Source organism: Chelonia mydas, chromosome 15 (assembly GCF_015237465.2).
Source record: "Chelonia mydas isolate rCheMyd1 chromosome 15, rCheMyd1.pri.v2, whole genome shotgun sequence".
Lineage (NCBI taxonomy): Eukaryota > Metazoa > Chordata > Testudines > Cheloniidae > Chelonia > Chelonia mydas.
Window position 1 is genome coordinate 2,169,979 of NC_057856.1, and position 14,065 is coordinate 2,184,043.

General features: G+C 54.9%; 1 protein-coding gene across 3 annotated transcripts in view; it reads right to left on the minus strand.

Annotated features, from left to right (window-relative positions):
* GAS2L1 (growth arrest specific 2 like 1) overlaps positions 1 to 855 on the minus strand; it is a 35,855-nt gene extending 35,000 nt beyond the window's left edge. For 2 of the 3 annotated variants that reach the window (XM_037879071.2, XM_037879068.2), the window contains exon 1: positions 450 to 855. The gene's annotated coding sequence lies outside the window, so the exon portion shown is untranslated. The remainder of the gene's footprint in view (positions 1 to 449) is intronic. The other variant, XM_037879070.2, reaches the window with a different exon arrangement.
* Between the last annotated feature and the right edge of the window lie 13,210 nt (positions 856 to 14,065).

Here is a 14,065-nt window from a genome sequence, read left to right on the forward strand (position 1 = left end):
CGGCCAGGCCTGGCCTGCCCTGAGTGAGGAAGTGGCAGGAGCCAGTTGGGTTTCAGGACCGTATTCACTGGCTCCTTTCAGGTGCCTACAAGCCGCTCTGGGCTGCAGCCCCTGTGCAAGGGTGACTCACCGCCGGCCTTCACCAGCCGCCAGCTGAGCTGCGGCCCATATCCAGAGCTCGGAGGGCTTGGGCCTAGGGGGCCTCGAGGCACTTTTCCGAGAGGGGAAGGAGGGGTGCTGCATCCTGGCCAAGCACGAGGAAGGGCCTTAGAGAAGGGCCATGCAAGATACACCCGGCAGCTGCAGCGGAGCCCTTTGCGAAGCAGGCAGCTCAGGAGCGGGCTGCCGAGTTCCTTCCCCAGCCAGACCGAGAGGCAGCCGCAGGAGGGGCCGCCTCTCCCGGCGCAGGGCAGGGCCCAGGGAAGGGGAGAGAGGTGGGCGCTGCTCACCTGAGTCACCATCCTCCCTGCCCCTCTCCCCCGCCGGCGCCGGCCGCTAGCGATCGTCCGAGCAGCCGGGGCAGGGGGAGCTCGGCCGGGGGGCTCCGCGGGCGGCCGGCGGGGCAGAGCCGCGCAGCCCTGGGCAGCCGGGGCTCGCTGGAGGGAGACTCACCCTCGTCCTCGCCGGAGCCTCCCCCGCCAACGCCGCGACGAGGCTCAATCCGCCAGGGCTGAGCCTCGCCCGGGAGCAGCCCAGCCCCCAGCCCGGCTCCGGGAGCGCCCGGAGGTTCCCGGGGCCGGTTCGCGTCTGTCCCCGGGCGGGCAGGTCGGCGGGGCCCGCTCGCTGTGGAAACTCCCCGCTGCCCTCAGCTCGCCGCCGGCTCCAGCCGCCAGAGGCCGGGGGACAAAGGCGGCGGGCCGCCCACTTGGCTCCGGAGCCGGCCCGGGCGGGGCTGCGCCCACAGTTAAAGCGCCCGCGCCGCGTTCCTCCCGGGGGCCGCTTCGTGCCGTGGAGGAAATCGGGGGATTTTCAGCGAGTCCCGGGGTGGGCGCGGGGCAGTGACCTGTGCTGGGCAATAGCCAGAAGCCGGGTTAAATCCCTTCTGTGGCTCCCGGGGAAGGCTCAGTGGCGAGGGCGCAACGCCCTGCCTGCAGAACCGGGCTAGTGGCGGCCCCGATCCTGCCAACTGCTCCGCGCCAATGGACCCTCTGTGCCTACGGCTAGTCTGGGGGATCGGCACCGTGCCACGACCTGGGGACTTTGCTACGGCCCCTTGAGACCTACAGAGGAAAAGCCAAAGATGCAGCAGACTGGGAGTCAGGAGACTCGGGGTCTATTTTCAGATCTGCTGTAGAGTCGCTAGGTGGCCTTGTGCCTCAGTTTCCCTAACCCTAACCCTGGGCAAAATGATATGTGGCTTTGTAATACGCTCTAAGGTCTACCGCTGAAAGGTGCCTCTGAAGTGCTGAGTGTTATTAGATATAACTGTTAGCACAATATATTCTAACAGTGATCCCTGGCTTGCACCAAGGACTTGAACCCAGCTGTTTTGCGCAGTTGCAGAACTGGCATTTGCAAGATCTAGTTTCTCTTCCAATTTAAAAAAGAAAAACAATCAAAACACTTCTCCCTGGAATCTCAGTGTCGAGAAGGCATCCCGGGTTTGTTAAGGATGGCCAAGCTAGGCATCAGTTTTGAGCTAGGAGCCTGCCATGAGGTTTCACCTCAGCTGGGCTCTTAGGAACAGGTCTCCCACCCTGAGGTTACAAAGGTTGGTTCTGGACATGAAGAGGCTGTGTCTTTAAGATATGAAATGATCTAATTCTTCCTGCCTGTGACACAGCCGTTCACCATTATTTGTCAGCCGCTGAGTCATGATCTCATTGTCAAGTTTAAATATTTAATTGACTGGCAGCTGCACAAAGAACTCTACAGCAGTTTGCAAGTAAGAGCCGATGTCTGAAAACAAGACTCAGTTGGGAGCTTTTGTAAAGAGGAGAGAAGCTGCGTTCTTGAAGGGAAGGTTACTTCCTGTAACTGGAGGTTCTTTGAGATGTGTGTGCCCTATCTGGATTCCAAAGGCGGGTGCGCATGCACGCCTTGCGCCGGAGCTGATCACAGTCGCGTCCGTTGATCCACACGTGCACTGGGTGTCGACCGCATGGCTTGTCCAAAGCTTTAAGAGGCTACGCGTGTCAGTGCCGCTCCAGTTCCCTCTTACCTGGAAGCAAGGGAACTCACAGCAGAGAGATGGAGGGCGGGACTGGAATCCAGGCAGGGACCACACACCTCGAAGAACCTCCAGTTACAGTAACTAACTTTCTCTTCTTCTTCAAGTGCTGGTCCCTAAGTGGGTTCCAAACATGGGAGAGTAGCGAGCAGTGGTCAGTGAGGAAGTGGGCGGGAGGGCTCTGTAGGATAGTGTGCGACCGACTGCTGCATCCATTACAGTGGCAGGGGTGATGGCGTAATGGGCAGAAAAGGTGTGGACGGAGGTCCACGTGGCTGCCCTACCAATGTCATGCCACGGGACAGCCACGAGGAAGGCCAACGTAGCAGCATATGCCCGCATAGAGCGGACTGTGACCCCCAGAGGCAAGAGACACAGGAAAACGCACACCAGTTGTCAGTACACCAGCTGATCCATCGAGGGAGTCACTGTGAAGAGAGTGCGTGACCCTGGCAGCATTCAGCAATGGTGATGAAGAGTTGAAGAGACACACAGAAGGGGTGGGCACGCTGAAGGTAATAGGCCTTAGGGTAAAAGGTTTAGGGTGGAAGGTTGGGAGGTGCACACTCTGGTTAAGGTGGAATGGTCAGGCCACTTTGGGGAGAAATTTGGGATGGAGCTGTAGGGAGATCTTGTCCTCATGGAAGACAGTGAAAGGGAGATCTGCCATCATGGGCACCAGTTCACTAAGGCATCGTCCAGAGGTGACAGCCACCAGAGAGATCACCTTCATGAAAGATGAGTGAGGGAGCAGAGGGTGGTGGTTCAAAGAGCGGCAAGGATGAGATTAAGGAGTTCCAGACCATGGGGAAGGTGTTGAAAAGGCCACAAAGGAAGTGGGAGGTAGCAGCGTGGGTGAAGACGGAAAACCCATCCACAGGGCGAAGGAAGGCACTAAGAAGGCACCATGTGGATGCAGAGGAGTGGGCAAGGCCTGATCGGCAGAGAGAGAGAGCGCAGATAATCGAGGATGATGGGAATGGAGGCAGAGTGCAGGCGGTGTTGGTGGCGCTGTACCCAGATGGTAGAATGGCGCCATTTGGCTCGGTAACATGCGTGAGTAGATGGGTGCCGGCTCTGGGTAAGGATGTTGCGGACAGGGGAGGAGCATGCATTGTCTATGCATGAGCCCCATCCAAACCCCAGGCTTTGAGATGGATTGGGGTGTTGCAGCTGGCTCTTCGCTGGTGTAAAGAGATGTGGGAGATCCGGGAGATGGATCGGAGGGTGAGTGGAGAGATGTAGGAGATCTAGGAGATGTAGGAGAGTAGGGTACCCGTACTGGCGAGGCCAGGCGGGGGCAATGAGGAGAAGAGTTGTGTGGTCATGCTGCACCTTGCGCAAGACTTGGGGAAGCAGGGTAATGGATGTAGCATAGCAGAGGCTGGTGGTCCAGGATAGGAGGAGGGCATCACCCCAGGAGTCCTGGCTGAGGCCTCCCCGGAACAAAAGAGCGAAAGCTAGTGATTCTCTGGGGTGGCAAAGAGGTCCCAACGCAGTGTGCCCCAGAGACGGAAGAGGGACAGAGAGTGGGGTTGTGAAGTTCCCACTTGTGTTGGCATGGAAAGAGCGGCAGAGCATATCCGCCAGGGAGTTGCTGGTGCCCAGAAGGTGAACAGTCTGTAGTGTAAGTTGTGTGAGAGGCACCAGTTCCAAAGGAGGATGGTCTGTGCACAAAGAGAGAGGGATCGAGCTCTGCCTTGTTTGTTTATGATGACCACTGTCATGTTGTCGGATAGCAGATGGATGTGGTGAGAGGGGAGAAAGGGCAGAAAAGTTTGTCAGGCAAGGCGGACGGCCTGCAGCTCCAGGATGTTGAAGGGCATCCACACTTCCCTGGGTGACCAGAGGCCTTGAGCTGTGTGGCTGTCCAGATGAGCACCCCAGCTGACAAGGAAGGCGTCTGTCGTGGGGTGGTGTGAGGCATCAGGGGTGTGAAAGGGACGCCAGCCAGGACTGTGGACGGGTTGCACCACCAGGTGAGAGGTGAGGACCGATGGGGGGATGAGAACCAGCTTGCTGAGATGGCTGGAGTGTGGGTTGTAGACAGAGCGGAGCCACGGCTGGAGACAGGCCTATGGTGTAATTGAAGTGCAGGCCGCCATCCGGTCCAGTTGGGAAAGGCATTGACGGGTGGTGGGTGGCGGCAGAGCTGCACAGGGAGTGGTGAGACCTGTGGAGCAGCCGGAAGGAAGGAAGGAAGGCAGGCATGTGCCACAACAGAGTCCATGGAGCTCCTATGAAGGTAAGAGAGCGAATAGGGACGAGGACGGATTTCTCCTCGATGCAGATTCCCAGGGCATTGAAGAGGGAACGCAGGGTTCGGATGGTAGCCAGAAGACTGGTTCGGGACGGTGCCATGAGGAGCCAATCTTCCAGATAAGGAAACACCAAGTGACCTAATTGACACATGTATGCCACCACAACAGCGAAGACCTTCATGAACACGTGGGGGGCCCTGGCCACAGTAGGGGTGCGGGACGAGCTCTATGGCGCCTTCCACAGGAGGGTGTTAGGATACAGATATTCAGGCCTGCCTGTAAAGGCCTCTACTTTAAGAGCTTAGGTGTATTTTTATCACTTAGCTAGTTACAGGGGTATAAAAACAAAGAATCAAAATCACAGTCTGCCTGAGTATGGGCCTTCTCTCCCTAGGACAGTCTGAGGCCTCATTCTTTGGCTAAGCAGCAGGGACAGCCATAAACTGGGAATCCTGCGGTCACGTCCTCATATCCCAAACCAGTCACATTGAAATAAGGTGGCATCGGGCCCTTAGGAAGACAATCCTGCCCTGATAGTGCCCATCACCGGCAGATAAAAAAACAGATCTTAAGATAGTTAAAGAAAACTTAGTTTGATACCATCCTGTCTGGCAAGAAATCCCTTATCAATGGTTGCTGCGTGTTTTATCTTTATGGCCCCTACTTTTCTATTGTTACTCTGGCTGGTTCTCTAATTGTTTCTGTCTGATGTATAACTAATTTTGCTAGGTGTAAGTTAATTAGGGTAGTGGGATATAATTGGTAAGAGAATTGTTACAATATGTTAGGACTGGTTAGTTAAATTTCTGTAAAATGATTAGTTAAGGTATAGCTGAGAATATTACTACAAACTGGGGTCAAACAGGAAGTGGGGGGGAAGGGAAATTGGAATCATGTTTGCTAACGGTGGGGGGAACGGGAATGGGGAACAGGGACACAGACAAGGCTCTGCGGCATGGGAGCTGGGAAGGGGGGCGCGGGGTGAACGCTCTGCGGCGTGGGAGCTGGGAAGGGGGGCGCAGGGTAAACGCTCTGCGGGGTGGGAGCCGGGAAGGGGGGGCGCGGGGTGAACGCTCTGCGGTGTCAGAGCCAGGGAGGGGGGGCGCGGGGTGAACTCTCTGCGGCGTGGGAGCCGGGAAGGGGGGTGCAGGGTAAAGGCTCTGCGGTGTGGGAGCCGGGAAGGGGGGCGCGGGGTGAACGCTCTGCGGCGTCGGAGCCGGGAAGGGGACACGGGGGAACAGAGTCTGTTGGCGTATAGAGAGAAGCCTGACTGGTGTGAAGGGTTTCGGAATATGCTTTCTTGGAAACTAACCCCAATAAACATCGCATTGTCTGCGCTTTGGACTTCTGGTCTTCTGCTTTCTGCCTGTGTGACAAGAACCAGGGGAGGGGGTGAAGGGAAAGCCCTCCAACAGAGGGCATCTGTTTCCTCTCTGAGAAGGTGGCACTGTGAGGGAGTGTCCAGGCGCTGCTGGGGCGGAAAAGAGAAGCATTCAATGTCCAGCACCCAGCGGTCAGTGGTAATCTGGCCCCAGTTGTGAGCAAAGGGGGCAAGATGACCCCTGAAAACTACTCACGGGGTGGTAGGAGGGGTGGAGGAAGGTTTGCAGGTCTTGTGTAAGAAGACAAAAGGGCTGCTTCGGAGGACATTGCAGAAAGATGTGGAAGAAGTAGCTGTACCAGAGGAGCATGGCCACTGTGAACGTGGGTGATGGCAGGAAGCATCAGGTGGGCGCTGCGGGGTAAGGCTGGAATGTGGTGCGGGGTTGGGGTTGGAAGGATGACGGTAGCTGGCAGCGAGCTGGGGCTGGGGAGTAGAGGCCCAGAGACCGGAGAGTGGCACAAGAGTCTTTGAGCAAATGCAAAGACTCATCCGTTTTGTCACTGAACAACTTATTGTTCTCGAAGGGAAAGTCCTCCAGAGTAGTCTGGACCTCCTGCGGGAAGCCACTGGACTGGAGCCAAGCGTCTCGGCAGAAGACAACCCCAGATGCCAGGGAGTGTGACACAGAGTCGGCGGCATCAACCACAGCCTGGAGAGCCACATTAGCTACCAGTCTGCCCTCGTCCACACAGCGCTGCAAGTCCTGCTGTTTTTCGGGGGGAGAAAGGCATGAAAGGCCGCCAGCTTAGAGTATGAAAGAAAGTTGTCCTTGGGCAAGATGGCCTGGTAACTGGCAGGACGAAATTGGAGGCCAGCAGATGAGCAGACCTTGCGGTCCAGCAGATCGAGCTTCTTAGCGGCCCCGTCGGGCAGCCTGGGCGGAATGTTGCTGGCAGGCCAGGTCAGTCGCAGCTTACACCACCAGCGAGTTGGGGGATGGGTGGGTGGGTGTAGAGAGAGTCTGTGCCCTTAGAGAGAATGAAATAATGTCACACGCCCATTTCGGGGGCACAAGAGGCCAGGGTCAGCCAAACAGCTTGGGCTGGCTGCATGAGGGCGTTTTCATGAATAAGGAGGATGGTACAGGAGGGTCCCGGGGATTGCAGGATGTCCAGGAACTGGTTTTGTGGAACCTGGACATCTCTGACAGGAAGGTTGAGGGCTGTAGCCATGCATTGAAGCAAGTCCTGGTACTGCATGTGGTCGTTGGGATGGCAGAGTGGGCGGGATAAGAACATCATCAGGCGATGAAGAGGTGCTGTATGGACCAGAGGGGGTGATGGCCCTGTCGGTGCTGCTCGTGCAGCAGGAGTGGGAATGTTAGAGGCTTCTCATGCACAGAAGGGGGAGTGGTATGCGTTGGAGAAGGGTGATGAGGTGGGTGGAGTGGCACGTCTCGGTTGGGGTTCCAAGCGGCCCAGTAGGGCCAAGCATAGGGGTCACCAGGCATCAGCAGAGCTGGTGGGTAGCGGAACCAGGATCAGCTGGCAGAAAGTACGTCAGATGGTACAGTTGGTGCTGGGGATCTGGGCTGTACAACCGGGCAGGAGAGAAGGTAGTGTCCAGTTCTGAGACTACTTGGATTCTGAAGACAGGTCTGGTAAGGGTGGGGATATCAGAACAGTGGCACCAGTGGTGCGGTGATGGATGGACAATCCGAGAGAAGCAAGGGTGTATCTGAGGGCACCGGTGGAGAAAGGTGGAGCGGAGCAGAAGGCTGGAGCAGGAGCAGCTCGTCGGCGGGAGACAGCAGACAAATGGCGCCTGAAGGACTGGGGCATGGAGGTGAACCAGCATGAGCTCAGCTGTGGGCGTAAGAGGCATGAGACAGCCAGGTGTACATGGCGCTGCAAGACCTGATGGTTCTGGACGAGTGGATGGAGCCAGAGGTGATGGTGGCGGATCAGTCCCCAAGGCCAGCAGTGGCAGCAGTGGGGTGCAGTGCTTCAACTTTGCTCCATGCAAGGCTTCTTCAGATCAGGAGCATCTGGATCAATGTGTGACTTCTCATCTGGCCTGGTGTGGCCCAGGGACGCGACACTGCGCTTGGAGGCAGTCCCTGTCGGGGAGCCTCCTTTATGCCCAGGAGCACAATTCTTGTGTGCACAGTGGGCTTTGGCTGGAGGGGCCGGTGCTGGACAGGAAGGGCCTGAGGAGGCACTGGCTGCCGGTGCTGGGCGTTGCTCTGATGGATCCGTGGTCACCGGATCTGGTTGCGCATGTGGGCGCATCGCCTCCTCCATAAGGAATTTGCAGAGGCAAAGTTCTCTGGCTTCCTGGGTACTAGGTGGGAATAAGCCCCAGATGGAGCAGCAGGTGTCAATAGGAGTCTCCCCAAGACAGTCGAGAGGGTGCTGGTGCTTGTCACTCATGGCAGAGAAGTGCGGGCAGGAAGCACAGTATTTAAAACTGGCTTAACCGGGGAAAGACCCCCAGAGGAGAGAGAGTGCAATGAAAAGCCCAATGGAAACTTAAGAACTAAGTGCTATAACTAAGCCCTGGTCTACACTAGGAGTTGAAGTCGAATTTAGCAGCTTTAAATCGATTTAACCCTGCACCCATCCACACGACGAAGCCCTTTATTTCGACTTAAAGGGCTCTTAAAATCGATTTCCTTATTCCACCCCCGACCAAGGGGATTAGCGCTGAAATCGGCCTTGCTGGGTCGAATTTGGGGTACTGTGGATGCAATTCGACGGTATTGGCCTCCGGGAGCTATCCCAGAGTGCTCCATTGTGACCGCTCTGGACAGCACTCTCAACTCAGATGCACTGGCCACGTAGACAGGAAAAGGCCCACGAACTTTTGAATTTCATTTCCTGTTTGGCCAGCGTGGCAAGCTGCAGATGACCATGCAGAGCTCATCAGCAGAGGTGACCATGATGGAGTCCCAGAATCGCAAAAGAGCTCCAGCATGGACCGAACGGGAGGTACAGGATCTGATCGCTGTATGGGAAGAGGAATCCGTGCTATCAGAACTACGTTCCAGTTTTTGAAATGCCAAAACATTTGTCAAAATCTCCCAGGGCATGAAGGACAGAGGCCATAACAGGGACGCGAAGCAGTGCCACGTGAAACTTAAGGAGTTGAGGCAAGCCTACCAGAAAACCAGAGAGGCAAACGGCCGCCCCGGGTCAGAGCCCCAAACATGCCGCTTCTATGATGAGCTGCATGCCATTTTAGGGGGTTCAGCCACCACTACCCCAGCTGTGTTGTTTGACTCCTTTAATGGAGATGGAGGCAACATGGAAGCAGGTTTTGGGGACGAGGAAGATGATGATGATGATGATGATGATGAGGTTGTAGATAGCTCACAGCAAGCAAGCAGAGAAACCGGTTTTCCTGACAGCCAGGAACTGTTTCTCACCCTGGACCTGGAGCCAGTACCCCCCGAACCCACCCAAGGCTGCCTCCTGGACCCACCAGGTGGAGAAGGGACCTCTGGTGAGCGTACCTTTTAAAATACTATACATGGTTTAAAAGCAAGCATGTTTAATGATTAATTCGTGGCTCTCCTGGATGTACTCCCAAAGCCTTTGCAAAAGGTTTCTGGGGAGGGCAGCCTTATTCCATCCACCATGGTAGGACACTTTACCACTCCAGGCCAGGAGCACGTACTCGGGAATCATTGTACAACAAAGCATTGCAGTGTATGTTTGCTGGCGTTCAAACAACATCCGTTCTTTATCTCTCTGTGTTATCCTCAGGAGAGTGATATCATTCATAGTCATCTGGTTGAAATAGGGTGCTTTTCTTCAGGGGACACTCAGAGGAGCCCATTCCTGCTGGGCTGTTTGCCTGTGGCTGAACAGAAATGTTCCCCGCTGTTAGCCACAGGGAGGGAGGAGGGGCTAGCCACGCGCTGGGGGGAGGCAAAATGCGACCTTGGAACAAAAGCACATGTGCTATGTATGTAATGTTAACAGCAAGGTTTACCGTGAAAAAGTGTACCCATTGTTCTATAAAATGTGTCTTTTTAAATACCACTGTCCCTTTTTTTTTCTCCACCAGCTGCATGTGTTTCAAGGATCACAGGATCTTCTCCTTCCCGGAGGCTAGCGAAGATTAGAAGGAGAAAAAAACGCACTCGCGATGAAATGTTCTCTGAGCTCATGCTGTCCTCCCACACTGACAGAGCACAGACGAATGCATGGAGGCAGACAATATCAGAGTGCAGGAAAGCACAGTATGACTGGGAGGAGAGGTGGCGGGCTGAAGAGAGTAAGTGGTGGGCTGAAGAGAGGGCTGAAGCTGAAAGGTGGTGGCAGTGTGATGAGAGGAGGCAGGATTCAATGCTGAGGCTGCTGGAGGATCAAACTAATATGCTCCACTGTATGGCTGAGCTGCAGGAAAGGCAGCAGGAGCACAGACCGCCGCTATAGCCCCTGTGTAACCAAGCACCCTCCTCCCCAAGTTCCATAGCCTCCTCACCCAGATGCCCAAGAATGCGGTCGGGGGGCCTGCGGCCACCCAGCCACTCCACCCCAGAGGATTGCCCAAGCAACTTATTGCTGGCATGCAATAAGTTTTAAAGTTTTAAACTTTTAAAGTGTTGTGTGGCCTTGTCCTTCCCTCCTCCACCACCGCTCCTGGTGCTTCTCTCCTCCACCACCCCTCCTGGGCTACCTTGGTAGTTATTCCCCTATTTGTGTGATGAATTAATAAAGAATGCATGAATGTGAAGCAACAATGACTTTATTGCCTCTGCAAGCGGTGATCGAAGAGAGGAGGGGAGGGTGGTTAGCTTACAGGGAAGTAGAGTGAACCAAGGGGTGGGGGGTTTCATCAAGGAGCAACAAACAGAACTTTCACATTGTAGCCTGGCCAGTCATGAAACTGGTTTTCAAAGCTTCTCTGATGCGCACCGCGCCCTCCTGTGCTCTTCTAACCGCCCTGGTGTCTGGTTGCGCGTAACCAGCAGCCAGGCAATTTTCCTCAACCTCCCACCCCGCCATAAACATCTCCCCCTTACTCTCACAGATATTGTGGCGCGCACAGCAAGCAGTAATAACAGTGGGAATATTGGTTTCGCTGAAGTCTAACCGAGTCAGTAAACTGCGCCAGCGTGCTTTTAAACGTCCAAATGCACATTCTACCACCATTCTGCACTTGCTCAGCTTGTAGTTGAACAGCTCCTGACTACTGTCCAGGCCACCTGTGTACGGCTTCATGAGCCATGGCATTAAGGGGTAGGCTGGGTCCCCAAGGATAACTATAGGCATTTCAACATCCCCAACAGTTATTTTCTGGTTTGGGAATAGTGCCTTCTTGCAGCTTTTGAAACAGACCAGAGTTCCTGAAGATGCGAGCGTCATGTACCTTTCCTGGCCATCCCCCGTTGATGTTGGTGAAACGTCCCTTGTGATCCACCAGTGCTTGCAGCACTATTGAAAAGTACCCCTTGCAGTTTATGTACTCGCCGGCTTGGTGCTCCGGTGCCAAGATAGGGATATGGGTTCCGTCTATGGCCCCACCACAGTTGGGAAATCCCACTGCAGCAAAGCCATCCAGTATGACCTGCACATTTCCCAGGGTCACTACTCTTGATATCAGCAGATCTTTGATTGCGTTGGCTACTTGCATCACAGCAGCCCCCACAGTAGATTTGCCCACTCCAAATTGATTCCCAACTGACTGGTAGCTGTCTGATGTTGCAAGCTTCCACAGGGCTATCACCACTCGCTTCTCAACTGTGAGGGCTGCTCTCATCTTGGTATTCTTGCGCCTCAGGGCCGGGGAAAGCAAGTCACAAAGTTCCATGAAAGTGCCCTTACGCATGCGAAAGTTTCGCAACCACTGGGAATCGTCCCAGACCTGCAACACTATGCGGTCCCACCAGTCTGTGCTTGTTTCCCGAGCCCAGAATCAGCGTTCCACCACATGAGCCTGCCCCATTAGCACCATCATGCCCACATTGCCAGGGCCTGTGCTTTGCGAGAAATCTGTGTCCATGTCCTCATCATTCTCGTCACCGTGCTGACGTTGCCTACTCGCCCAGTATCGCTTTGCCAGGTTCCGGTGCTGCATATACTGCTGGATAATGCGCGTGGTGTTTAATGGGCTCCTAATTGCCAAAGTGATCTGAGCGGGCTCCATGCTTGCCATGGTATGGCGTCCGCACAGAAAAAAGGCGCAGAACGATTGTCTGCCGTTGCCCTGATGGAGGGAGGGGTGACTGACGACATGGCTTACAGGGTTGGCTTACAGGGAATTAAAATCAACAAAGGGGGTGGCTTTGCGAGAAACTGAATGGCCCCCTCAAGGATAGAACTCAAAACCTCAAGGATAGAACTCAAAACTGGGTTTAGCAGGCCGTTGATTTCACAGAGGGAGGGAGGGAGAAGAAAATGAATACAAAACAAATCTGGTCTATTTCTTGTTTTGAGCCACTTCATCTATCTTTCTACATCTTGCTGGCAGCAGACTGTGCAGTACGATCATCTCCTGGGTGCTCGGCAGAAGACGGTGCAGTATGACGGCTGGCCATCGTCTTCTGCTGGCTGCAGATTAAAAGACAGTGCATTGCTGGTAGGACTCAATCGCCATGAGACAAAACAAGGGAAATGACCTGGCTGAGTCACTCCCATGTTTGCCCAGGTGCCCGATTAAAAGAGCTCCCAGAACTACGCTGACAATGGCTACCAGTCATACTGCACTGTCTGCTGCCACAAGGCAACAAGCTGCTGCTGTGTAGCAATGCAGTACCGCGTCTGCCAGCACCCAGGAGACATACGGTGGCGGTTAGCTGAGCGGGGTCCGTGCTTGCTGTGGTATGGCATCTGCACGGGTAACCCGTGAAAAAAGGCACAAAACGATTGTCTGCCCTTGCTTTCATGGAAGGAGGGAGGGAACGGGGGCCTGATGATATGTACCCAGAACCACCCGCGACAATGTTTTAGCCCCATCAGGCACTGGGATTTCTACCCAGAATTCCAATGGGCAGCGGAGACTGCGGGAACTGTGGGATAGCTACCCACAGTGCAACGCTCCGGAAGTCGACGGTTGCCTCGGTACTGTGGACACACTCCGCCGACTACATGCACTTAGAGCATTTGTGTGGGGACACACACAATCGACTGTATAAAAACACTTTCTACAAAACCGACTTCTATAAATTTCACCTAATTTCGTAGTGTAGACATACCCTAACTAACAGACAGCTCAGAACTAGAGGAAAACTATGAACAACGAACAGAGAGCAGTTCTCTTAGTGAGCTAAGAGCATCGAGGAACAGAGATTCCAACTCTGGCCATGCAGCGGTAAGAGGGAACTGGAGTGACGTCGACCTGCGCAGCCCCTTAAAGCCTTGGACAGGCCACATGGTCAACACACGACACACGTGCGGATCAACGGCCACGACTATGAACAGTGCTGGTGCCGGCGCATGGCGCGCATACGCACCTGCGTTTGGAATCCACATAGGGACCAGCATTTGAAGCAGCAGCCCTGGGTTATTGTAAGTAGCTTCTAGGAGAGGTTGTCTTGCCTAGTGGATGGAGCAGGGCCCAGCCTAAGGATTCCTGGGTTCTAATCCCAGCCCTCCCACCGGCTGTGCAATCTCAGGCTAAAACTCCCCAAAAGGGTTGGTAGTTGGGGCGGGTGAAAAACCTGGGGCCTGATTCTCAGAAGCTCCTAATGCCCCCCAGCTGCACGTGAGGCCAGGGGGAGCCTACACTCAGCAGCATCCCTGAAACTCAGACTCACACTGAGCACTCAGAATGAAGACACCAAAAACAATGCGGCTCCATACCCTCTCGGGCCTCAGTTTCCCCATCTTCAAAGGGAGAGAATACCAACCCCCAAGGCTTTTTAGAGAACTATGATGGGAGGTGCCAAGGGTTATTATTACCTGTTTTCCCAGTTCCTTTAATTAGGTGACATGCCCAAGGAGCCTGTGGCTGAGCCAGGAACTGGAGCTGCATCTCCAGTGTGCCAGCCCAGGACCCTGTCCACGAGACCATCCTCCCTTCCAGCAAGAGGTCACCACTGTGAGGAAGTTCACGCGCTGGGATCTCACCACCAGCAACTGGGGGGAATGACAGGTGTCAGCACCACTGCCTCCCAGATCTCTGTGCTCTGTTGCCAGCCCTGTTCCCCTATAGGAGCAGGGTAGGACGACAGTGCAGCTCGAAACAAAGGCCAGGCTAGAAATCCACAGAGAAAAACAACTCTGGTCTGCAGAGCCCAGAGCTAAAGCAGGATTTACTTTCAGCCAGGAGGAGGAAGGGCAGATAGGCTGGGAAAGGCTG